The sequence below is a fragment of the Paroedura picta genome, chromosome 5 (assembly GCF_049243985.1).
Source record: "Paroedura picta isolate Pp20150507F chromosome 5, Ppicta_v3.0, whole genome shotgun sequence".
Lineage (NCBI taxonomy): Eukaryota > Metazoa > Chordata > Lepidosauria > Squamata > Gekkonidae > Paroedura > Paroedura picta.
The window spans coordinates 55,263,176-55,288,898 of record NC_135373.1 but is presented as its reverse complement, the minus strand read 5'-3'; the positions used below and the strand labels follow the sequence as shown (position 1 = coordinate 55,288,898).

General features: G+C 42.8%; 1 protein-coding gene across 13 annotated transcripts in view; it reads right to left on the bottom strand.

Moving 5' to 3' along the window:
• Positions 1 to 25,723, bottom strand: part of MAGI2 (membrane associated guanylate kinase, WW and PDZ domain containing 2) — a 652,499-nt gene that overhangs the window by 373,612 nt on the left and 253,164 nt on the right. Inside the window, exon 1 of one of the 13 annotated variants that reach the window (XM_077338047.1) lies at positions 21,693 to 21,967. The exons of 11 other annotated variants lie outside the window; for them this stretch is intronic. The gene's annotated coding sequence lies outside the window, so the exon portion shown is untranslated. Of the gene's footprint in view, positions 1 to 21,692; positions 21,968 to 25,723 lie in introns of those variants that run through there. One more of the 13 variants, XM_077338046.1, reaches the window with a different exon arrangement.

The following is a 25,723-nucleotide window of genomic DNA, read 5'->3' as shown; positions in this document are numbered from 1 at the left end:
AGATTGACAACCCTGCCAGGAAAGCTTGCAAGCTTCATTTCAGGTAGCACTTATGACAGGGTGAACTGTTTGGGAAGAAGTTGGCTGTGTAATTTTTATCTTTGTTTTTAACTCTGTTTTGTGTAAATAGTTTTTATTTTATTAATGTGTACACGTACGCCTGTGTGTGTATATATGTGTGTATATCTATAAATTGCTGTTTCAGTTGAATTAGATATCTGGGTCTTGAGCAACCCAAGTCTTTTATTTCTATGAGCACTTCTGACAAAGACTCAGGCCTCCCCCTGCCCCCACTCGGCTGGCTTCTATCTAGGGCTGCCATGTATTCTGGCAGCTTGGTGGGGTGGTGGGGGAGGGAGACAATGGAATGAGTTAAAAATCACTACAACATTGATGTGATGAACTACATGAGATGAAATGCTCTAGGATTCACTGGAAGCGCTATGGTAAAACTACAGAGATTCTGATGAATCCTACAGTGTTACACTGACAGCATGACATCACTTCCTGATTCACCCAGACCTGAAGCCATGCTGTCAACATGACAATATCCTATCATGTCCTTGCTCACTAGTCTCCCTCCTGGCGCCAACCACCAGCTAGCAACCCTACCTCTATCTACAAGATGAATAAAGAAATCTCTTAATGTCTTTTATGCAAAGAATTATGCAACCAAAGGGTGAGATTATCATCTTTCTTCCCATGTGGATAGCAAGCACCTAATTCTTAAACTTCAGGTAAACAAGAATTGCTCCTTTCCCATGGTAGACCTCCATATTTCACATTAGTTTATAGAGTCTGTACTTCTACATTTCTAGGCTTGTCTGTAGGATTTCCAGATCCCTTGTGGTAACTGGTAAGAGACAAGGACTTACCATGAGTTACAAGACCCAGGTTATGTTGCCAGTGATCTGGTGCCACAACTCTCAACATGTACTGGAAATGACATCATCCCACTGGAATGTTCTAAAGATGCTCTGGCCATTTGGGCAAAGACTTTATGGACCTCCAGTACATGCTGGAAGTGACACAGCCACATTGCTGGTTATGTCACTTGGGTCTCCCTCCTGCTTCTGGTAAGTCCCCCCACTCAGCATCTGATCGTAAGTGGGCCTCAGGTTAGGGGGCTGGCAAGCCACATTAGTCCAAATAAGAATAACCAAGTTGTCTAAGAAAATAAAAACATGTATAATAAAACTGCATCTAAAAACCATTAAAACCAACAAAATCATTTAAATAATTAAACCCATGGCTAAAATATACATACAAAAATAAAAATGACAAATAAAACAATGGGAAGGAAGGATGAATTTGCTTCATTAAGGCAAAAAAATGATAACTAAGGCTCACAAGCTTTCAAGTTCTGAAAACTTTTCTTCAGGATGGATGGGGAGAAGGGAATTAAAAGCTGTTTCAGCCTGTGATCTTGATTTTTTCTCTCTGGTCCGGGTATGAGAGCTACGCAAATTTAAGGCTACAGGAAGGAATTGATGTCAACTGCACTTAGCCTTGTTGGAAGACAATAATATTAACCACAAAAGAAACCATTAATATTCCCTTGTGTTTTTCCCATGAGTGTCTTACACCACGTCTCCCATTTCTCAAAATGTCCAAAGTCTTGATTTCTTCTCCGAAGTGACTTGTCTTTGCAACTTGATGATGACAAGGGGCAATAGACATGAACACTACCAGGTACTTTCTTCTAGCTAAAGTAAACAATTTCTGTTTATTTATTTATATTTATATTCCACTTTTTTCTTAATTGGAGACTAAAAATGGCTAAAGATGTTCTTCTCTCCCATTTGATGTGAAGTACATTATGTGACTGGTCCAAAGTCACCCAGTAAGCTTCCACGGTGAGAGTAAGGATTTGGATGTAGGTCTCTCAGGTCGAGTCCAATATTCTAATCCAGCCTTCCTCAACATTTTTACCATTGAGAACCCTGCCTACCCAGGACCCCTTCCCTTCGTATCCCCTCCAGGCCCATCATTGGCCATGGGGGGGGCAGGTTGATATGACTCCTGGTTCACTAAGGAGTATGAGATAACAAAGTAAGTGGCATGTGGCTAGAGTGCCAGTGTAAGGCACCCTTATGCTGTGCAGAGTACAGCAAAATTTCATGCCTGTGAGATGGTAGAGATGGCTCCTAAGCAATCTAGTTTTTCTGAGTTGTAAAGGGGTTTCTTTATCTTGATTTCATTCAGTCTGGAAGCTTGCTGTTGATCATATGCATAGTACCGACAGAGAGTGGGCAGGAGTGCTACAGTAAGGCACTTACACTATTACTTCTGTTTGGTTGTGCCACAGATTCCACTTTCTGTTCCCTTTTGTGCTACAGATTGCTGACCCATGCTCCATGCAGGCAGTGGGAGGTATTGTATGGTAAGACAGAAAACCATATCTATCCATTGCTTCAACAATATTTGTGAATACAGTCCTTGGCAGTCTTAGCAGGTTTGCCAGCTCCAGACTGGGAAATATCTGGATATTGGGAAAGGGGAGACTGAGAAAGCGGGGGAAAGTGATGGAGAGGGGAAGACTTCAGTGCTGTCTAATGGCATAGTGTCCACCATCTAAAAAGTCACTTTCTGCAGGGGGACTGCCCTCTGTTCCCTGGAGATCTGCTGTAATTCCAGGAGATTTCCAGCCACCACTAGGAGGTTGGTTACCTTAAATCTTAGGGCCTTATGAAGAGCAAATATCCTCCCATTCAACAGACTCTTCATATGGGCTAAAGCCTTAGACTTTATAGGCTAATCAGATAATTTTAAAAGGTTACAAAGCTAAAGGTTTAGTTTAATATAGTTCTCATTCCATACATAACATCCATCTGAAGCTGAGGTAATATGAAAGCTTCGTTTCCAAAGAAAACTAGTTATTAGTGATACTTCATCTTGTCCTTTGCAAATCAAACAGACCAGCAGTCGAAAATAAGTGCTTTACATGACAGAAATCAGATTGGTTTTGTAAAAGAAACAAATAGCTGCCAAGGAAGAGAACAATGTCAGGGTGTGTTTTAAACATATATCAGGTAATTTCTGTCTTTTAACATAAAATCAATTTGAATTAGCATTTGTTAATATTTTTAGAGCACTGTGTTTGAAGCATAATGGGATTCTTATCCCTCCAAAAATCAAAGAGTAATTCTCCATTCTAAATCTTCTGTGATATAAAAATGATGGGGCTTTTTCTAAAAAAAGTACTGTCAGCTGCATATTACATGTAGCAAAAACTCTGGGGTTGATTTTTCATCATGCAATTAATGAAAAAAATTAATTAATTCTCTGCTTTCTGGAGAATGTATATCCATTAATTAAGAAAAAAATTGTCAGAGGGATGAGAGAAGAAAAGATTAAGCCATACGTAACATGTTTCACAACGCTCACTGCACTTTTAGCTGTGATAATGAGGGACGGATAAAATCTGCACAGAACAGGATAGAACTGGTGCTAAAAATATCCCTAGATGACCAAGTTTATTTGGAAGAATAAAAAGGATTCAGGATAGTCTGTATTTGTGTTAATTTGATATAATTTAAAAAATGCCTTGCACAGGACTCAGGAATGGTGGCATAAAAATCTCCTAAATTAATAAATCTAGTATCAATTTATTGCACTCTTTCTTTTATGTTAATGTACCTATTTAAGTACTTTTTAAATGCTTTTTTACATAATGAAGATCAGTCACAGATTAGGCCAATTCTCTGATGTAAACACATGACTAATGTGTAGCACAATGGCAATGGATTATGAGATGCGCAATCAGTCTCAGAGCGTCATATCTCGGAGAGGAAGCCTCAAGTTGCTTTAATGGTACAGAAGTACTCACACCTACTACAAGCAGGGGAAAGGAACTGTGCACGGTGTCAACACTTTCATGAAAACAGCCAAGCAGATAGATCAGAACTATGGCATCTGTCAGGTTTCCGGCCTGGCCATGGGGTAAAGACAGTGCTAGTCACCCTGACGGACGACCTCTGCCACCAGTTGGACCGAGGCGGGTCGGCACTAGTGATATTACTAGACCTCTCAGCAGCGTTCGACACAGTTGATCATGAGATTCTAGCTCGCCGCCTCATCAATGCCGGAATACGAGGGACAGTCCTTCAATGGCTAATCTCCTTCCCCCGGGATCGTGGACAGAGGGTCGCAATAGGAGAGAGAACATCGGACCCCCAACAACTTACTTGTGGGGTCCCACAGGGGCGGTCCCACAGGGGCTCTCTCCTATTCTATTCAATATTTTCATGCGCCCTCTCACACAACTGGTATGGAAGTTTGGGCTGGGTTGCCATCAGTATGCAGATGACACCCAGCTCTTCCTCCTGATGGATGGCTGCCCTGACTCTTCCCCAGAAACATTAGCCAGCTGCCTGGAAGCAGTGATGAGCTGTCTCAGGCAGAGTCACCTGAAGCTCAATCCTTCAAAGACGGAGGTCCTGTTGCTGAGTAGGAGGGTCCAAGTGAAGAAGCTCGCCTACCTACCCTGGATGGCATAGAGCTTACTATGGCTCACTCGGCCAGGAATCTGGGTGTGATCCTGGATGCTTCCCTCACAATGGAAGCCCAGATCACGAAGGTAGCACAGCTGGCATTCTTCCATCTCTGTCAAACCAAGCTACTAGCGTCCTACTTGGCCCAAGAACACCTAGCAACAGTGATCCACGCGACACGGTCACCTCCAGGCTGGATTTCTGTAACTCGCTCTACGCAGGCCTGCCCTTAGCCTTGACCCGGAAACTACAGCTGGTCCAAAATGCAGCGGCCAGGATCCTCACAGCGACACCATGGAGATCCTACATCCAGCCCATACTACATCAATTGCAATGGTTGCCAGTTGAATTTCAGATCAGGCTAAAGGTTCTGGTAATTACCTTCAAGGCCATACACAGTCAGGGCCCAGTGTACCTGAGGGACCGCCTCCCTGCCTATGCCCACAAAAGAGCTTTACGCTCTGCCACCACCAACCGGCTAATGGTCCCTGGCCCAAAAGAAGTTCACCTGGCCTCGACCAGGGCCAGAGCATTCTCTGTACTGGCCCCCACCTGGTGGAACGAGTTCCCAGAGGAGATAAGAGCCCTGACGGAACTAAAACAGTTCCGCAGGGCTTGCAAAAGGGAGCTCTTCCACCAGGCATTTGGTTGAGGCCAGGCCAACCAACCAACATCTGCAGGGCCCCTGCCCCCCTCTTCCCAGAAACCCACTAAGACTCCTGGATCTGTTCGAGTTACCACTCTTTATGTTATGATATACTGTTATGTTATACTGTCTCTGGTTTATCAATTAATAATATGAATGTTACTAGAAATATAGCCCATTGCAGTCCGAAATGCAATGGGCGCTAGCAGCCCCCAGGAGTGAGAGTGGGTATGGGGGGGAGTACCTTGCTGGAGTCCTGGTCTTTCGGTGGCGGCGAGCAGCTGGTGAGCGGCTGCAGTCCTCGCTGGAGTTGGCCGGCCCGGCAGAAGCCGGGAGAAGCCTCTTCTGCCAGGGCCGGGGCAGCAGCGAAGGAGCGCCTGGGCCGGCCCCGGCAGAAGCATCTGCCATGGGTTCCCTCGGGCGGCGGCCTGACGCGGCGAGGCCGCTCCGCCAGTTGGGAGAAGGTGGCGCGGCCCACCACTCACCCGTGGCTGTCTGTGTGGGTGAAGCAGGCAACGGAGAGCCGCGCGCCCATTGGCTGCTTGGGGCGGGATGGACACTCGGAGGGGCCAATCAGGAGCCGCTTTGCGGCTCCTGATTGGCCCCCCCGAGTTTTTATCCCGGATAGGGCCTGCCCTAACTCCTCCCACAGTGCCCTTACTGCTTTATTCAGTCCGTGGCACTCCGCGGCACGGGGCTGTTTAAAGATTATATGTATGGTTTCATGTATTGTTTCAGTTATATGTAAACCGCTCTGAGCCTTCAGGGAGGGCGGTATATAAATATGAATAAATAAGTAAATAAACAAACAAATAAATAAATATAACAACCATTTATGTGTCTCCAACTCTCTCCAGTCTGATGAAACACCATTGACAACAACTCTTTGAGTGCGGTTCTCTAACCAATTCCCTATCCACTTAACTATCTGAAAATCCAGATTGCAGTCCTTCAACCTATCCATTAGAACATCATGGGGAACCTTGTCAAAAGCTTTACTAAAATCCAAGTAAATGACATCAACCTGATCCAGCAAACCTGTTACTTGGTCAAAAAAGGAAACCAGGTTGGTCTGGCAGGACCTGTTGGAGACAAATCCATGCTGACTTCCTTGGATCACCAAATTGTCCTCCAGATGTTTGCAGATCACTCCCTTTAATATCTGCTCCATTATCTTCCCCACAATATTGCACAAATATTGTGTGCAATCAACCCAAACTGAAGTTTATGATGGAAAATGTATGAAGCTGAAATCAGACCAGGTCACTTAGCCTTCAAGTCTGACATTACAGCCAGAAAAGCATCAAGAGGTTTCTGGTACTATTCGGAGTGGACAGATCTAAGGCTGAGGCAATGTGAAAGCTCGTGGCTTTACAATGTCAGTATCGCATATTAATGCAAGTTAATGCTCTTCTTAGTTTCCTATGGGACTGAAGAGATGTCTGCACCACATTGCCATGGCAACACATGGATGCATATTCATTTCGTCTAAGGCTGCAACTGTTTCGTAAGCAGCTCTTCTGAATGCCTCACAGGAAAAGGCTTAAAAATTAAAGGGGTGGAAAGGCTTTTTAAAAATGCAAAACCCAGGTCCTCTTCACCTAAAAAAGCCTCTGAGAGCACTTGAGCTAACCTCCACTCCAGGATCCAGCTGATAAAATGTCTCCACTGAGACTGGCACAGTCTCTAGGTGGCCTCCCCATGTCCTTATCCTATGACATTGATTTGTATACATGTGTTGTGACTCTCTAGCAGGTGATTCATTATGAGGTCAGTGGGAAAGGAGGTTTGGCGGAGGATTTGGTGGGAATTTGAATTGCTTCTATATAATGTGCCAAATGTCCATTAAGGAAGTAAGCCTAGAGCCCAATAATATATATTTACTGGTATTCAACAAGTAAATTAAATTATAAACTTTTCCAGTATGAACCAGCGTGAGATTTTATTGCACGTTGGGTTGTGTAGCATGATGCTATTGGGTCTGGAAACTATGGTCGGTTTAGAAATGGGTCCTACTTCAAAACATTTGAGAATGACAGCACTATGGTAAGTCCAGCGTGGGAATGCTTCCTGACCTCCTGGTGGCTGCTGCTTCTTGTGATGAAACGGGAGTTCCCCATCAAAACATACAATGTAGGTAGGATTTCACAGGGGGAAACTCCTTCGGTTGCAGCACAGTGCTCCACCAGGGGATCCAACCCCATGGCTGCCTCTTGAACAATAGCCCCATGACATATTAATCTTTCCTTCATGGAAAACAAATTTGTACTGCATACTCAGCCAATGGAAATCAAACTAGGTCCTAGACTATTAAGCATAAGGGAAGATTGGAAACACTTAATCCTGAGCTGATTTTGCAGTAATTCGAGAGAAAGGCTGCCTCTCTTTTTATCTTTCCATGGTAGTTCTAATGCAGGCTTTCTCAACCAGGGTTTCATGAAACTCTGTTTTTGTTTGTTTGTTTGTTTTTTGACAGCCCTGGAAGGGTACACTTGATCATAGCCAAAAGGGTGAGAAGCCAAATGGATGGAGTTAATTAACTGTTTATATGTATTTTAAATTTGTCAAACATTTATTGAGTGATATGTCCATATATGGCCATGTTGACTCACCTTCCCCTCCCAAAATAGTCAATGATGGGTCTGGAAGGGGTGGGAAGGAAAGGGGCCCTGGGTGGGCAGGTGCACAGCTAGGCTTCCCAACCATAATCTGCACAACTGTGCCACTTCTGGGGTTTTTTGAAGCTTGAAGAATGTTTCATGGGGTTCTCAATGGTACAAAAAAGCTGAGAAAAGCTGTTCCAATGTATGTTTGAAGGGCCACCTTCTTTTGCAAGCAGTCACAGGTAAGCTTCTTCTCATTATAACTTTGCTAAAAATAAGTAGAACTCAGCAAGCAGGGAACTGCAACAGGAGCACCCAACAATGGTACACGTGTTTGCGGCCCTGGCAGATGCTGGACCATCCAAATGAATGCAGTATAAGCTTGTGCCCTTCTGTATTTGTAATTTGTAAGCTTATAAACTGTAATGTGTAAAATAGTCCTGGGAAGTTTCACAATCTTTCATTTTAAGGGGATGACTTTGATTGCAAGGCATGCATACTTCCACCAGTTGAGCAACTGCCTTTGTGAGATGAATTTAAATTCTCAAGAAAATCACAGTGTACATATAACATGCCTGCTGGTCCTCAGCAATGCGTGTTCAACTTCACACAAACAAAAAGTTGGTCCAGTTCCTCTAGATGTCTGCCATTTCACAACATCACAGAGAATGACATGAGAAGCCTGTGAACCTATTTAAAAAGCTTTGATGGGAAATGGGGGTAGGGATAATAAAATAAAACATAACAAAATGCAGAAGCCTGTACAGAAAACGGTCCTTCTTTGCAGGAGAAGCTTGCCAATATTTTTGCTGGCTTCCTTCTTTTTTTTAAAGGTCATGGGGGGAGGCTTTCTACCTCCTAGACTTACAGAGGAGAGAATGAATCATTACAACTCTGTACAATGAAGCCTGCAAACCCAGACTCTTCTCAGCTTATGATCCTTTGAGAGAGTGATGCTTTAAAGCTGCTATTTTAATCTAGATTTCTGATCTCAAATTGAAAATCTTTAGTGAACACTTCCCTTTAGGTCCTCTAAAAATGACAGTTCTTCCAACTCTTTTTAAGCTCAGTCAAGAAATCAGATATACCCTTCTCGTTTTCTTAGTGACGCCAAAAAAATAAATAAAAATCACCAAGATAGGAATTTTGCTTGGGGATCCTAGCACTTGCGAAGCTCTGCTATCTAACTGTTCCATGCTACCAGACCAGCTCTAAAAATACAAGTTTCTTTGGGACTACCAGCTTCCTTATGTCCCCCAAAGGAGATTAAGATGCATTGGACAAAACTTGCTCAAGATCCCCAGCCCCAAAGACGTAAAACTGGCTTCAACTGACCTGGAAGAATACTCTACCCACTAGGGGACCTAGGGCATTACTGCAGGGCCTGCAAGATGGAGCTATTCCACCAGGCCTACGGTTGAGGCTGGAATCAGTACTGAATTCTGGCCTCCCTGCTCAAAACATCAGCCAAATAATCACCAGATTGCACTATTCCCCTCACTAGAGGAGAGGAAGTGGCTTTGAAATTGATCTCATTTTAAACTGAATAGCAAATTAATTTATGATTTTAATGTTTCTGCTGACAATGATTATTGTAGCATTTTATTGTTCATTACATATGTTGTTACGCGCCCAGGAGAAGGACAAGTTATAAGTTTTATGATGATGATGTTTTCCAGACAATTAATGTCTTTTCTAGCCAAACTTTAGAAAACAGTTCTTCTTTTATTCCACTAATGTTAGGTTAATGCATAGCCAGATCAACAAACATAAAACCACCATTCTTTCCTGTGTCTGGAAATGTTGCTTAAATGAAAGTTTGGAAACAGAAGCCAATTCTTAAGAATTTGGGGCTCATACAAGAAGAGGGTGCTCAAATGTCAATTAACAAAAGCAGTAGGTGACTGGCTGGACCAGAGAGAGATAACCCCGTTCTTCATGTTCACCCCTTGTGCCCCCAAATGCTGTCAAGTAGATCACATGTGCACCTGGTGCTGGCTAACACATTTTCTGTGTTACAGTTTCTGACTGCCCATTGGAGATATGATTGGCCAGGCAGATTGAAGCAACATTGCTTCAACAGCAGCCGCCTTCACAATGTTGGTTTGATTATTTCTCTCTCCTAGTGTATTTTTAAAATTACACCTCTTCTCTCTGGCACTTGGGCTTATTCTGTGTGGCTCCACCTTCTGTGGTACCCATTTTGTAATTGCACCCTCTACCCTGGGTCAGAATCACGAAGGTGCCCGCAGGCTCAAAAAGCTTGGAGGCCCCTGATGCAGCATAGAGAAGTAGCAATGGAATACATACACAATCCAGTTTAATATGAACTATTTCATGAAGATTAATTAACAACCATGAATCCACTAGATATCTAAATCAGCTTCTGATTCTACTCCATTAGCCACTGATCTCAATCAAACAGCGATTGGGAACTTCAGCCATATGGGGTCCTGGGACAATTTGGTTGCCCTGCCTGCTTCGCTGGGGACTAGCAGTGCCACTTTACTACTTAGCCTTACTAAGCGCTGACTAAAGAATATGCCATTTCCAGTATTATGTATTTTGATTGTGACAAAATACTACAAGACTGAAAGTTCAGCTTGAGCTTATTTCATAGTTGCTTGAGGGAAAAAACAGGAAATATCAAATTTTAATATTATAGATCATAGGCACAGCAGCATTACAATGAACTCTTGTAAAGCTAGTAATGCACAATAAAGGTCTCACCCATCTCAGATTAATATTTACAAGTTTCTTTACAAGTATGTAGCCTGGATCCAGGTTAAATTTTCCAGTGATTAAAGGGGATTTTCACCAATTCCCTCTTCCTGATGCAGACCACCAGCCCTGCTTTTCTTGAAGGTCTCCTGTCCCCCCAGGAGTTGGGAAAGGAAGAACTTTTAAAAGCACCTTAATGAGTGGGAAAGTTAGTCTGGATCCAGCCCTGTGTGTGGATTACTTCACTGATTTATAAACCTTAACGTTATACTGAAATTATATTATCAGAACCAAATTCAGAACCATTAAGAATTTTCCTCCTTTTGGATATGATATAATGTAAATACTTAGACCATGATTCAAATTGAGCACAACACTTCCATAAGAAATTCTGCAAAACTGCTTTTATGACACATAGCTAGGTTCCCCCCCCCCATTCCTGTGCAGCTGAAATATTGAAAATGGTTTGATTTTTTTACAATACTTTTGCTCTGTTTAATACTTTATCTTCCCCGCCACCCCTTGTGCCCTTTATACAGAGTACTGAATCTGAAATAGTTTCCAAGGCAGAATGAGATGTTATGAAAAAGGCCAATAGAGCTCATGTTATTAGGCACAAATCCCGAGGTTCAGTTTCGGATATCAACAATTAAATAATCTTTAAAAACATGCTTGGAGCAAAAAAAGATCCTGGAGGGCTGCTGCCAGTCAAAGTTGTCAACCATGAGCTAGATGGCCTAGTAACCAAGTTGGTAGGATCTCTGTGTGACTGTGGGGATGAAACTGGAAAGGGTGAAGCATACTGTACATTTCTTTCTACAGCATTATTATTAATATATATTTACCATATCTGGATAACTATTGTAGGTGCGGCATTTTTTTAACTGAAATGCTTGGCATATTTACATGAGCAAAGTCTGCTATTATAAGCCACAAGGACTTGAGGGATGTATTTCATTTCCCCGCACTATTTCCTCTTTCCCTTTCCTGAAAGCCCCCATAGCTTCTCCTCTTTTCCAGCTTCCTTCTTTCCTTCTCATTCGAGCTAACTCACACTTTTCTGCCCCTCTGTCTTCAACATTCCTCCTTCCCCCAGCAAATCTCTATCAAGGAAAACATTGGCTTTATTTTGTGATCACAGAATCATAGAGTGGGAAGGGGCCATACAGGCCATCTAGTCCAACCCCCTGCTCAACGCAGGATCAGCCCAAAGCATCCTAAAGCATCCAAGAAAAGTGTGTATCCAACCTTTGCTTGAAGACTTCCAGTGAGGGGGAGCTCACCACCTCCTTAGGCAGCCTATTCCACTGCTGAACTACTCTGACTGTGAAAAACTTTTTCCTGATATCTAGCCTATATCGTTGTACTTGAAGTTTAAACCCATTACTGTGCGTCCTTTCCTCTGCAGCCAACGGAAACAGCATCCTGCCCTCCTCCAAGTGACAACCTTTCAAATACTTAAAGAGGGCTATCATGTCCCCTCTCAACCTCCTTTTCTCCAGGCTGAACATTCCCAAGTCCCTCAACCTATCTTCATAGGGCTTGGTCCCTTGGCCCCAGATCATCCTGTCTTGCCCCTTCACAGCTTCAATCACCATATGGTGGGTCAAGGGTTGTTATTGCTATGTGTTATGATTGTTGTTGTTATCATGATTCAATGTATATCCTCCACGTTTTGTGTAAACCACCCAGAGCCTCATGGGAGGGCGGTATAGAAATACAAGCAATACAATACAATACAAATATTTAAGTATCCAACAACAAGGCTGACTTCACTATTGGAATATAAGGTACAAATATGGGCCTGCAATACACATTTGCAGTGGCAGGGGGATTCCTTCCACTTTCTTGCCAGACCCAGTGCAACTCAGAGGGTGCACCACTACTGATAGGCCCAGCATAAATTCTGGGTTGCATTGTGGCATACCCAATGCAGCTCCTGGGCTGCATGGCCACTTCTGATAGGCCCAGCACAGTTCCCAGTGGGCCTGGCACAAATGGCACAGTTCCCAGTGGGCCTGGCACAGCTCCCAACTCACATGACTACCATTGCTGATCCCTGGTACCACCACTGCTACTGGGCCTACCTCTGGCACCAACAGAGGTAAGCATGTTCTTGGAAATGGACTTTTGAATAGAACATTATTGCAGTCGGAGTGACAAGGAAATATGCCATGTATTCACTGAGCTGTTCTACAACAGTGCTTCTTCTCACACACTTAGTTTAAATACATTTAGCAGAGCCTATTAAATGATAGGAGAAATAAATAATTTTCCCCATGCATGTCACTGGTTTAAGGCAAATGTCAATGAAATATCTGAGGTTGTACAGACTGAATGGTGAATTATAGCCTTAAAATTCTTTCTGTAACTCAGTTTGGGTTGATGAGGTGGAATCTGTTAGTCACACAAGCAGAAGACAAATATCTTGGATATATAATGAAGTCAGGCTTCTTGACAATGGAGTCTTACACTAGTTTCTATTTTTAAAAACATTGTACTGTTGATGAAGGTTCTCGGTTACTGAATTGCTGTTAGGAACCTGAGATTCCACCTGCTAATTAAGATCTCCAAATCAGGGAGCAATAATTTGAATATCACACTGGGTTTTTTAAATAATCCTGACATGATCACAACTGTTAAAAATAAAACCTTGGAATAAAACAACACAGCAATTGGGATGTGACAGGAAGTGTATACTTAATGGACTTGAAAGAAATTATCGTTCTGAGTCATTTTCACAAAGTCCAGATCACAGGTTCTTCTTCCCTAATGCCTCCTGCTGACACCTTTTTTCAGACATATATATGAATTTATTTATTTCACTTATTTATAGTTTGTTGTTATACCAAATTGAGGCCTTCAAACTGAGTGGCAACAACAATCAAACAAAATAAGAGAACACAAAGGTAACAAGGAGCAGATCCAGTGGCCGAGGACAACAATGACACAGACACAATCCTAAGCACAGTTACACTGTCCAGTGACAAAAACCTAGCACCAGTCATTAATCAAATTACAAAAGTTTGGAGAGGGAAAGAAAAAGGGTTATATGTGACATATAAAATTAAATGTGAAAGTACCAAAGAAAATGTAGCAAAGGGGACTATTCAAATTAAATATCTAGATATCTACAATACTCACAGAAATTTATGTTACTTTCAGATACTGCTCAGTTCCTATTGATGTCAACAAAGCCAGGTGGTATCAGGGCCCTGTGGCTTAAAATAATTCTGCAGGGCCTGCAAGACAGAACTGTTCAACCAGGCCTATAGTTGATGCCTAAGAAGACCACTAATCAGCAGACCACCCTATGTAAACACAAAGGATAACATCTGCACACCCACCTAACAGTTAACAGCAAGCGATGGGATCTCTGTCAAAAGCTTTGTTAAATTCCATGTAAGCAACATTGACAGCATTCCCATGATCTAGTAAACTTGTCAATTGATCAAAGAAGGAAACAGGGTTTGTCTGGCAGGACACTCACCTTCCTCCACTCTTGTGGCATATCTGCCATCCTCCATGCGGTCTTGAAGATGACGGACAAAGGCTCTGCACTCCTGGCTGCCCATCATACGACCTGGGGGATCTGTACTCATCCAATGCAGCCAGGTGCCTCTTAACCATCTCACTCACCATGTCACCCAGCAGTCTGGATGCCATGCTTTGCCCACTACCATCTCCATATAAGCCTGTTCTCTTCTTCAGGGGAAGACAACTGCAGCAAAATAGGCACTGAACCTTTCTGCTTTCTCTGTCCTCAATCAGAGTTTCTCCATTTGACTCAAGAGTGGTCCTGTTGCCTCATTAACCTCACAGTTGCACGTTTAGTCTACACAGGAAGCCATTAGAACTAGGTGGATCCCACCAAAATATCTGCGGAGATTCAGAATGCCTCTTGTTTTCTGCACCTCTCATTCTTGTGCACAAATGTGTATAAATGAAGAGCTGCCAAGTGGGCTGATCACACTGATAGATTTCTAACAAGGCAAGACCAAACAATTTCTTTCTAGCATCCTTAGCAACACAGGAATAAGGATTTTAATATTAGTTAATTAAAATTGTCAATAGTCTCTTGTCTCTCTTCCCCCTTGCAAGGACACCTGGAAGAAGACACAAATCCAGCCCTTCAGTTTTAAAGGAAAAGAACTGAGTGAGCAATTCTATTCTCTATAACAGGCAGTAACTTCCACAGCTGGGAAGTATAATTACCAAATGCCCTTTCTCCCAGCCGCTCAAGGTTATAAGTAGGACTAACTAGTGGGGCTGCGCTGCTGAATCTGCAAAAACAAACTACAAAGCTTCCCAAAGGCATCACCCTCCCCGCCCAGATCTGAAACCAAATTGGAATGCATTGACTTCTAAAATATTAATTCATAACTAACTCATGATGTAATGCCACAGATACCTACTTTAGATAATGTCCTCTGTTGAAAATAAGTGTCCTCAGATTTAATCTGAATGAAAACCCTATCTGGTAACTCAGATGGTTCCCTGTAAATGATCATCAACACAGAAATGTTTATAAAATGAGCCTGTTCTCTCGCTGTGCGTTTATTCATGAATCAGCTAAGGCTGAAGAGAATGGGAGAAGAAGGGCTAGCTTTATTTGTTGGTGAGATGACTTTTACTTGCACATATAAAGCACGGCTGCACTTGTGGACAGAGATGAGAGGTGAAAGTTCAGTTGTGGGTATAACCATTCCAAGTACCTGTGCATGTGTACTACCAAGATTTTACACTGATACTCAAGAAAGAAAATTTACACCTAGTATTAGAAATACCCACCCATCAGTCAGACTACTACACAGTGCAGAAAGACTTTGAACGGCATGAGGAATCTTGAAGGGATCCAGGCAACATTTTCAGGTTATCTTGACTACATACCCTCAGCAAATTAGTTATACAAACTGGGTCAGATTTTATTGGCCTGCCTTGTATAAGCAAAACATCAGTCAGAATTATGTCTGATGAGTATTAAACTACGCTCCTCCACTCTGAAAGCTCCACAGAATATCATTTCACCGTTGCAACCACTACCGCTAAGACAATTCTTAGAGGTAGTGGTTGCAACAGTGAAATGATATTTCCACACGGAGGAGTAAAACACAAGTGGCTTCCTGCTTGCAAATGTGGGATGGTAAATCTTGCATTTGCAGCCCTCCAGATGGGGAAACCCCTTCAGCTTTTCCTCTCTGCCCTGTCACGGCTTTTTGCCTCCTGATTAGGCTGCAAGGTGAACTTCTTGCTCAGCTCCTTGGCTTGTCAATTACAACAAGCCACCAATCACATCACTTCTTATATATTTATGTGTATAAGCACAACCAGAACGGCCTCTAGATTAAACCGTTTTCAATTTTGTTTTCCTCAGTGGTTGTCCTTCTTTAAATTGTATTATATATATGTGGCCTTTGGCTCTCAGGTTTGGGGAGGTCTGTTCAAAAGACTCATCCCCTTTTGAGCAGACCTCCCCAAACCTGAGAGCCAAAGGCCACATATATATAATATAATTTAAAGAAGGACAACCACTGAGGAAAACAAAATTGAAAACGGTTTAATCTAGAGGCCGTTCTGGTTGTGCTTATACACATAAATATATAAGAAGAGATAAGAAACGTTTGTTTGTATTTATTGTGGAATTGTTTAATATAGCCCGGGATAGGTTCTGTTTTCTGTTACAATAATTTTGAACTGTCCCTTTCTTTTCGTGGTGTACACCAATCACATCACAGCAGTTATCTCGTGGACTGAAACTCCCCCCCCAGCACTGAAATTAATTTTTTAAAGGCACTTCCACATAGCTAATTAATTTTTTAAAAGGCACTTCCACATAGCTATGTGATAATGCCACAACACAGATACATTTTTAATAAAAATCAAAACTGCTGTGTTGTTATGGAGAAACATCAGAATGATACAGCATCCCCCCCTTTGGGATTTGTGTTCTTTTGGACTTCATTTGTATCTGGGTGGATTTCTGAGACACTGCACATGGTCCCTGGAGCCCAAGAAGTCATTTTGTGTAAATGGTTGGCTTAAAAACAGAGCACTCGGGCTCCTGTATGATTGGGAGAAGGCTGCCCAATCACATACCCCTCTTTCCCAGCTCATTCCCTACATCCAGAAAACAGAAAATGTGTTTTGCCTGCCTAATCCCCAAAAGACCGTGGTCACTTTAAAGATTTTATTTTACCATTGACAATGTAGGTTTGTGGTTGCATTGCAACATGGACCACGGAAGTTAAAAAAAATTACTGGGAGCAGGAAATGGAGAGGGGAGGGCAGGTGTGAGGGTGGACAATGCTGCAGAGACTATTGTGACTCCCCCCCCCCCCCTACATACAGGCTTATCTCTAGTTGTTCACTGGTTGCTCACCGATGGAACGTGTGATTTAGGGCTGTAAATCCAGTTTTTGCGATTCCTGAAAACCTGAGTTAAAAATGGCCAAAACTCACCCCAACTACTGGAAAGCCTTGGGATGCAGGCAACGTCATATGGAGGGGGCTCTAAAAACTAGCAATGTTCATAGGCTGTCCAGGGGCAGATTCCTTGTGTGGAAATGGTCTAAAGTTTCCTGACTACTTGGTAGATTAACAGAAACAAAAAACACTCCCATTGTAGCCTTCAGTGATCACACAGGATTCTGCTGAGAGCTTTGAATTTTGGCAGTTTCCTAGCTGTGTTGCATTAAAATAAGGCTGATGAAATGCTTGTCAACAGCAAGAAATATGGTTCTATGATCAGCTCATTTCAATTGAGTGATGGTTAGATACACGCCATCATCAAACTAAAAGTACAAATTATGTCTACAGTCATATTCTATTCTAAGCCATTTTTCTGCACTGGGAAAGCAGCCTTTGTTTCCTACTATATAATGAGTCTTTTATTCTAGTGGTTCAGGAACGCTCTGCCAGGAACAACATTCCACTTTTGGCATCGGCCTCATTTGGGAGTACTTTCCAGAGCAATATGAGGTGTACTGCATCTCTCTGCTTCCCTCTATGAAAAACTTTTCATGAAGTCGCATGCAATTGATATGTCATAATCTCATCACAATTTGTCACTAGAAGAGATTTTAAATATGCTTGATATTGGTGCTTTAAGTTTTAACTGATTTACTCCTCAGAACTAAACCTAAGCTTTGGCAGTGGCAGCACCTGAAGTTTACTTACAGTTTTGTTACATGGAAAAGAAAAATGCTGTCAGATTGTAAGAAAGAGATGCCTTGATTCAATTTGGATTTTTATCTGCAATGTGCTGGTAGCCACGTGCTGTCATGTTGCAGGCAATTTATGGTGACCCCATGGGGTTTTCAGAGCAAGAGATGTTCAAAGGTTGTTTGCCATTGATTGTCACTGCATAATGACCCTGGACTTCCTTTGTGGTCTCTCATCCAAGTATGGCCCAGGGTTGGCCCTAGCTTAGCTTTTAAGATTGGGTTAGCATGGGTCATCCAAGTCAGGGCCTGTGCCACAGTGAAGAAGCTTTATTCCCAGTTACGCTATTCAGTGTCAACCTTTTTCAGAGCCAAGAACTTGGGAGAAATGCAGTTTGTGACTCCAGGTCCCCTTCTGGATCCCAGACTAGTGTCTGGAAAACAAAATAGATCTGGATAACACAGCTCCTGGCCAGTTCTGTATTAGCGGGTGGTGGCCAATTGTAACTGTTGAAGGTAAATTTGAATTTCTGTCAATGAAAGAGAAAGATGGGTTTGTTTTTACCTCCCAGTGTATTTTGAATCTGGTGTATCATTGTAATGGAGGGTGGGAAAAAAATTAAAGAGGGCATTTCATTCCAACTTGCCTGTTATATGTCCTAAGACTCCTGTGCACCCATCCTTATGCACAAAAGTGAAATAAGAATGTAAGATTTGCTTTAGGATGCTTAGGGCTGATCCTGCGTTGAGCAGGGGGTTGGACTAGATGGCCTGTATGGCCCCTTCCAACTCTATGATTCTATGATTCTATGATTCTATGATTCTGCTGACTTGGCGTGTTAAGAAGGTGCAGCTTACAAATCTGCTGTACCGCAATTACTATTACTACTTAATGTGCCTAACTTATACATTATTTTTAAGGAAAGTGGAATTATGCAAGATTTCAATTTTTTTTGGGGGGGGATGCAGACTTTAATTGCAAATTTTGTTCTAAACAATTCCTCATTACAGGCACATCAGTAGTGAATAGAATATTCTGGGTAGCCAACAATTTACCTTTGTCTGTTTTATTCAAATTGGATTTGTTCTTGGTTGCTTAGAGTCCCCCCCCCCCTTGTGAGCTTTTCTTCAGCATTGCTGAATCCTTCCATACAAAGAGCCTAAATAGGGCAGGGTGAATGTGAAAACTAATCTCTTCCTGTTCAGCAGTTGCTTTTCATTGTTGACAGTTAATGAACATATAGATTTGGAAATCATCTGGATTGTCTAGCATCTGAGGCTGCAGCTGCACCGCTTCTTCCTTCCTTTAAAAAATTAAATATGGCCAGTTAGAATTAGACATCTGGAATGTCTTCACCATTCCAAGTCTGTTAATAGGGTGTAATGTTTACAGACCATTTTTGTTTCTCTGATAGCACCACAGAAGGCTTTTTGTGGGCATCATATTCTCTTTTCAAATATCCCTAACTATGTAAATCGCATTGCTTTCCTCCAAGCAGGACCTTTGCAGGGGTAGAATTATCTACATTTGTAATCAGGCTGCATGTGCACACATAAAGGTCCATTTCTACTATTTTGTCTAATGAACTGTAATGATGTGGCACCTCTAGACTTTCAGAGTTTTTTGAAAGTGAACTGAGACATACAGGAGTGTTTGGTACATTACACTACTTCTACACACCATCTCGAGTGCTGTGCCTTTTATACTGAGTAATTGGCCTCACATTTGTGCCACGAAAATAGAAGCTTTGGAAATTACTACCTGCCTGCAACTAGACACATCTAGAAGTGAACTGAAATAATAGTATTTGCTGAGTGTTGGTAGTTTTTTTAAAAAAATACTAATTTCACATTCATATATCTTGAAACGATCTGTGCCAATACTACTCATCCCTTTTCTCTAGCCTAAACTTATGCTAGTCGCTTATATAGTGAATCATTGACCTCTGCATAGCACTGGGGGGGGTCCCTGTTTCTTCTCCATTCAACCCCATAGGGCTCACCAAACACATGTTGTTAGGAACAGGAAAACAGACACCCCTTCCCTCCTTCTTTTCCACATCCAGAGCTCCCCGCCCCCACCGCAATAACTCCCATGCTTCTGTTGTCCCGAAGCTCCAAGAGGTTCACTCAAACCCCACTGTTTTGCTTCACCATACAGCTCAGTGATTTCTCCTAGGTGCCTCTCTTACAGCACAGCACAATCGATACAAACAACAAATGTCTCCTCTTCTTCATTGCTTGATGCGATAGTATCAGGGGGTTCCCTCTGAAACCTACAGCAGTGATCTTGTCATCATGAAAAGCAAATTCTTTCATTCAGAAGTGGTTCATCTCCTATAGACGGGTGGTTACAGCTTCCAGTTTTCAGCTGATTTGCGTATCTCCCTCAGCCTTTCCAGTGGGTGGTGAATTATCTAAGCCATACACATTTTAAGCACACCTCTCTTCCCCATTAATGCTGCTGGAAGCAGCATCTGTTACCAGCATCCATATAGCCCATCTGTAACAAACACTTCCCTGTCTACCGAGGCAGTCATATTGCCTAGGGTTCCCATTCCAGGGAAAGAAACATCAACTCACCTTCCCTCCCCCACTAATCATGTCCCCAGCAATGCAGAGCAGAGATTTCAAACAAGTGAACTGAACTGAAGCAGGCAGGCAGGCAGCCTCATCAGAAGCCCAGGGGTCAGAACAAACAACTGTGCTGGAGATTCACACGGCTACTCAGAGACCATCTTCTTGGAACCAGCGGAAAAAGCAGGAAGCATTTGTCACCAGGTTCAGGATAATAGCTGCTTTGTGGCTCTGTCTGGCTGGATCTCACTTTGCCCAAGGGACGGGGACCCAAATTTAATGGGCCCCCAACAAACTGGATTTATTGGTATGGTCTCCAGGCGCTCCCTGTTTTACTCCACAGGTTTTAATAGCACATGGAATGGAATGTCAGTAATGGCTGAGTATATGTTTCTGCAGGCAGTTCAGATACCAGGGATTTTAAAATGCCCAAGAGACTACCTCAGCTCTTGCCCAGCCCTGATTCTAAATTCCGCCCCCCCCCCGCCCCAAACACAAGCAGTTCAGCTCAAAATCAAGTGAAGCATAAACGAGCACACAATAGCTGATTTGTGTGCATGGCTGTCTCGCTAACATGAAAATAATTCCACATGGAATTCTTTTCTTTTCATTACTGTTCCAAAGGCAGAGGCAAAAGGCATGTGCAAGGACAAAAGGAAATCCTTCATTCTACAGAAAAGCAAACAGAAAAGGCATTGGAGTTTCGACTTGATCTTGCTGGCTTTCATCTGACCTGACAACAGTCACACTCAAGCAGATTCAGAACTCTGAAATGCAAAATCCTGGCTCTTTCTCATCACTCGCAGTTCACTCCTTGGGAGGCTGTGCAATTTAAACAAACCCTAAAACCAAAACATTTATCTGCTTCTAATTGTAGCCAGAAAGTGTTTTAAGGAAAACCAGGTTCTTTGGGCATGGCTGAAGAAGTTCCCTTTCTTCCCATCATTCAGACAATGAATGAACAGCCCCAACACATTTCCTCCTCAATTCCTGACCATGACACCACCCTGTTATCCCCAAAAGTCTAGTCCTCCCTTCCTTTCTAGAAATCCTGTACCCAAGACCTCCATGCAGCCATCTGGCATTGTGGCTTAATATATGTATATATATTTATGTATATAAATTATTTTGGCTACTGCTTTTGTTGCTAGCATTGCAAGAATCAATCACCCAAACATTTTTCAAAAACAAAAAGGGGTTTTGGGGGTGGGGTGGGGGGGGGTGTCATCCTAACAGCACCTCACAGCAAATCCTCAGCACTCTCCATGCTGCCAAGTGAGACTCAGGAACAAGTTTGGATTCCCCATCAGTTCCAGGAAAGGTAGCCTTCTCAATCGCACAGGATTTAAATGCCCACAAAGGACCTTCCCCACCCACCCTCCCTGCAGTTTACTGAATCCAGGCAAGAATGCCGGGATAAGAAGGCAGGGAAGAGCGAGCCAGAGAGGGAGGAAGAAGCAGAGCAGCTGCCCAGGCGCAGCCTTCCCCTTACCTCTCCATGGTCCTCACTCAGCCAGTCCGCCTCCTCCAGCCATGCGAGCCACCTGTACTGATCCAACCCATGTCAGAGGAGAGGTGAGGAGCTTTGGGAGACAGAAGCGTCAGGTCTGCTGGGGAGCAGTTCAGCACGGCGGTCTAGAATTTTCCGCTTAAGCCAGACACGGCAACACCAAACTGTAGCTAAGGGCTTTTGTCTTGCCTCCTCTCTCCAAAGGCAGACAGAGCCCTAGCAGCAGCAGCAGCAGCTCCCCGAATCTCTCTCTCTCTCTCTCTCTCTCTCTCTCTCTCTCTCTCTCTCTCTCCCCCCCCCAGCCCCCACTATCTCTGCTCCCGTGCAGGCAAGGTCTTTGACGTTGCAATGACCTATTCTCTGCCCATCTCTACCTATTACTTTTGATAAAAGAGCATGCCTAGGTGGCAGTCAGGTGACCCTTACAAGCAGGAGACAGGCTGATGGAGCCTTTGAGCTGCCTTTTTGCGTGTGTTCTGGGTGGGGGGGGGGAGAGATATTCATTTGCATTACAAAGCAAGAAAGGGAAATGTCACTCCAGGGGGAAATAATTAGTGCTTTGTTTTTCATCCTGCTCCCCCCCCACCTCAATTCCCACCTAACATATCAATAAAAGGTGGAAAGATAATATAATTAAACTTTAAATTAAGAGCCAGGCAGGGATGGTACATTGTGCAGCTCCACTATATCTGTGCCAACACAGATAAACAAGGCACCTGGGTTTACCCCAATCTGAATTTTTTCACTGAGGCAAATCTTGGGTTTAGGCACATATTTCTGTTGCAATGCATGGTTGTGCTGCATGCTGCACCAATAACATTTGTATACCACAGACATGACCAGACTGTATAGGCTGCTTGCGGCGTGCCAGAGAAAATACATGAATGAAAAAAGCATCTGTGAGCCCAAAGTACCTTCCCACAAAGGAGGCTGCTTACTATATTTCTGTGTGATTTATTGTTCTGGCCTTGTTTCCTTTTCATCATCAACCAAGGGAGATGGGTAATTCCTGCCGTGTCTCTGCTCTGGATGTGATCCAATCAGTCACTTCCACGGAAGAGACACCGCAGAAGCCTCTGCTTTCTGCCTCTGCATGAGGCCCTCAAATGGTTTTGCATCTTTCCAGGTCAGAAATATGCCTACATCAATGCCCCCAAGACATGGGCACTGCCTCTTAGGCTAAAAGTAAACCTTTGTTTACATTGTATAAAGGTGCTACAAATTTTAATTCGTAATAAAATACACCGTTTATTTCCTTCATCTATACCCCACTTTTTTCCCTAACAAGAATCCTAAAACAGTTTACAAAATTCTCAACTCCTCTCTTTGTCCTCACAACAACCCTGTGAGGTATGTTAGGCTGGGATGAAGTGATTGGCCCAAGGTCACCAAGCAAGCTTCCATGAGAGAATGCAATTCAAATCTGGGTTGGCTAGATCCTAGTCTGAAACTTTAACCAGTATAGCACACTGGGATTTGAGAGCAATTCATGAGTTTGGGAAACACTTGTATACAGGGAGGATGACAGACATGGCCTGAGGGCATTTATGCATCTTCCTATGGTAGAACAGTCCTGCTCTGGCCTACAGGCCCTGTTCACCCTGTCCTCCTGGGTTTTCCCCACACCTGGAGGGGCTTTTTTCTCCCTCTGTTCAACCACTGCCACTACCTGACCTTTGGAGGAATTGCCCACTGGGATTGTCAGGACTCTTGGTTTCCCTTCCGCATTCTGAGGCTTTGTGTTTATGTTTCCTGCTACCCAGTACCTGGTTACCACTAGGAAGCTTACTGCCTTATGCACCACTAGGGGAGAAACCACTGGCTAGCTGACTGCCCTCCCTTTCCTCCTGGTGCTTCTTTTAAAATAGTGAATCCATGATGATGGAGGGCTCTGTGACACATAGAACCATGACCAGGCTCAAAAGTCATGAAGCATTTATTTAAAAGATGTTTACAAGCATACGTTTAGCAGAGTGCCAGATTGAAGAAGGAATTATTTACAAGGTAAAATACAGTTCCTCAGTCTCTCCATCTATATGTGACCTATCTGTTGTTAAATATGGCAGTCCCTGTGATTTAGAAAGTTATATGTTTTAATCGGAGTCTCATTATCTTCAAGCCTCCTTTAGCTGTACACACCTCAGTTAAGAGTTCTGTCTGCTTTGATGGAATCAGCAACCCCCAAAAGGGCCTTCTTTCTTGCTCCCAGGACTTTTATAATCTCTTTCTCCCACCTACTGAATAATGTACTTCAGTGCACTTTAGAAGTAGATTTTCTTGTTTTGCGGACGAAAATCCAACACCAAAACCACATTGAAAGTGCATTATTCAGTGTCTGTAGAATGTACATAGCTCAGACTGGGTTAAAGAAGCTTTTCCTGAAGTCTCCAGAAATTTCTTCCTGAAGTCCTTCTAATAAATTCTTTCAAATCTCTGTCTACTGGGAGGGGGGCATTGGACCATCCCACTGTCTTTAGTTAGACCCCTTATGATTTCTTAAGAGGTAGCTGAGCTGAGGCTGGAAAGCCATTGAACTAACCTCCCCTTCCTGCCTATTCTGGGTTCAGAGAGAATTTAAAAACAACAACAACAACAACAACAACCCCTGGTGAAGGTTTTACTCAGTTCAGACCTCCACCAAAATTTGCATTTCTTCACACTTCCAATGGTACAGCATGAAGGGGCACAGCATTAGTGGAAAAGGAACTACATGACTCATCTGGATCAACACAGATGCTACCAGTGCAGTGCTTAACTGGACCATACATATTTATAAGCAGGTACTGATGGGAAATATGCACAGGGATTAACCTATGTAAGTGATTTAGGGCTCTTTGCCCTCTACATTTTTTTTATGTTAGAGTCATGGAAACTCTCTCATAAATTTCTACCACATGTAAATTCCATAACACTTGAAAGGTATATACACAAACAAGATCAAAAATACCTTTTAATGGTAAACCAGGTTAATAACAGCAAGTCCATTTTAGCCTTATAAGCACGAGTATTTAAAACAAATAGGAAAAATGGAAAAAATTGTTCCTTTCTTTAATAAACCTGGTTTTCTACCAAACCAATTGCAGAATTTTCTCACTTGGAATGGTGCCCAATATGTCCTCTAAGTATCACCATTATCCATTATCTGTTTTATAACAAGAGCCAATATGGTCAGTGGCCACATTTTATAGATGTCTGGTCACTGATGCCCTATTATATCTGGTGCAGCGATGCAACATAGTCTGCTTGTAGTCTTAAGTGACCCAGCATGCTTTCATTGTTTTTCTAGTGTAATACAAGAGCTGTAATTTCCTAGCTTTCTACGTCACTCATCATCTGGGCAACATCCATTTTGTGGGAACAGTACGCATCCCTGACTGAAGCACATTCCTCCATACATTCAGCTCTTAAATGTGAAAGAATAAAGAGCACCACTCTCAAGGTGCTCAATCACTGGTAGGCCATTGTAAAGAAAAAGCTCACGGATAACCTCTTGCTAATGAAGAGCTCTTCTGTTGCTATGCTATGTAAGCAATCTTTGAATTGGGAACAGAGCTAATTATCCTAACACATGGTATGCCCTTGCACTTTCGCCAAATTAGCAACAGGGGAAATATGAGGATATGCAATGATTCGCATAGGTTTGCCATTCTGCCCACCCTGTATCAAAAGGAAACTCTATGAGAGAGAGACAGTCCTTATATATTAGACATCTTTGCTGCAGCTTGTACCATGTTGAGCTCAAAGCTCACCACCCTGTATTAATCAACAACACATAGATACCCCAACATTTTGCATCATGACCTCTATTTGGTTTGAATTTTCAATAACAACAACAACTTACACTAGATCAATAGCTTATTTGTAGACAATTAATGTGAGCATTATCTCCATTTCTTTTAGTTTGCTACTGGGAAGAAGGTCTGGCACTACCGACGTTTTTAACATGGTCTAGAAACACTTTTTAAGTCACCATCTTGCTGCAGAATTGAGGCTCACTTCATGTCTTATCAAGC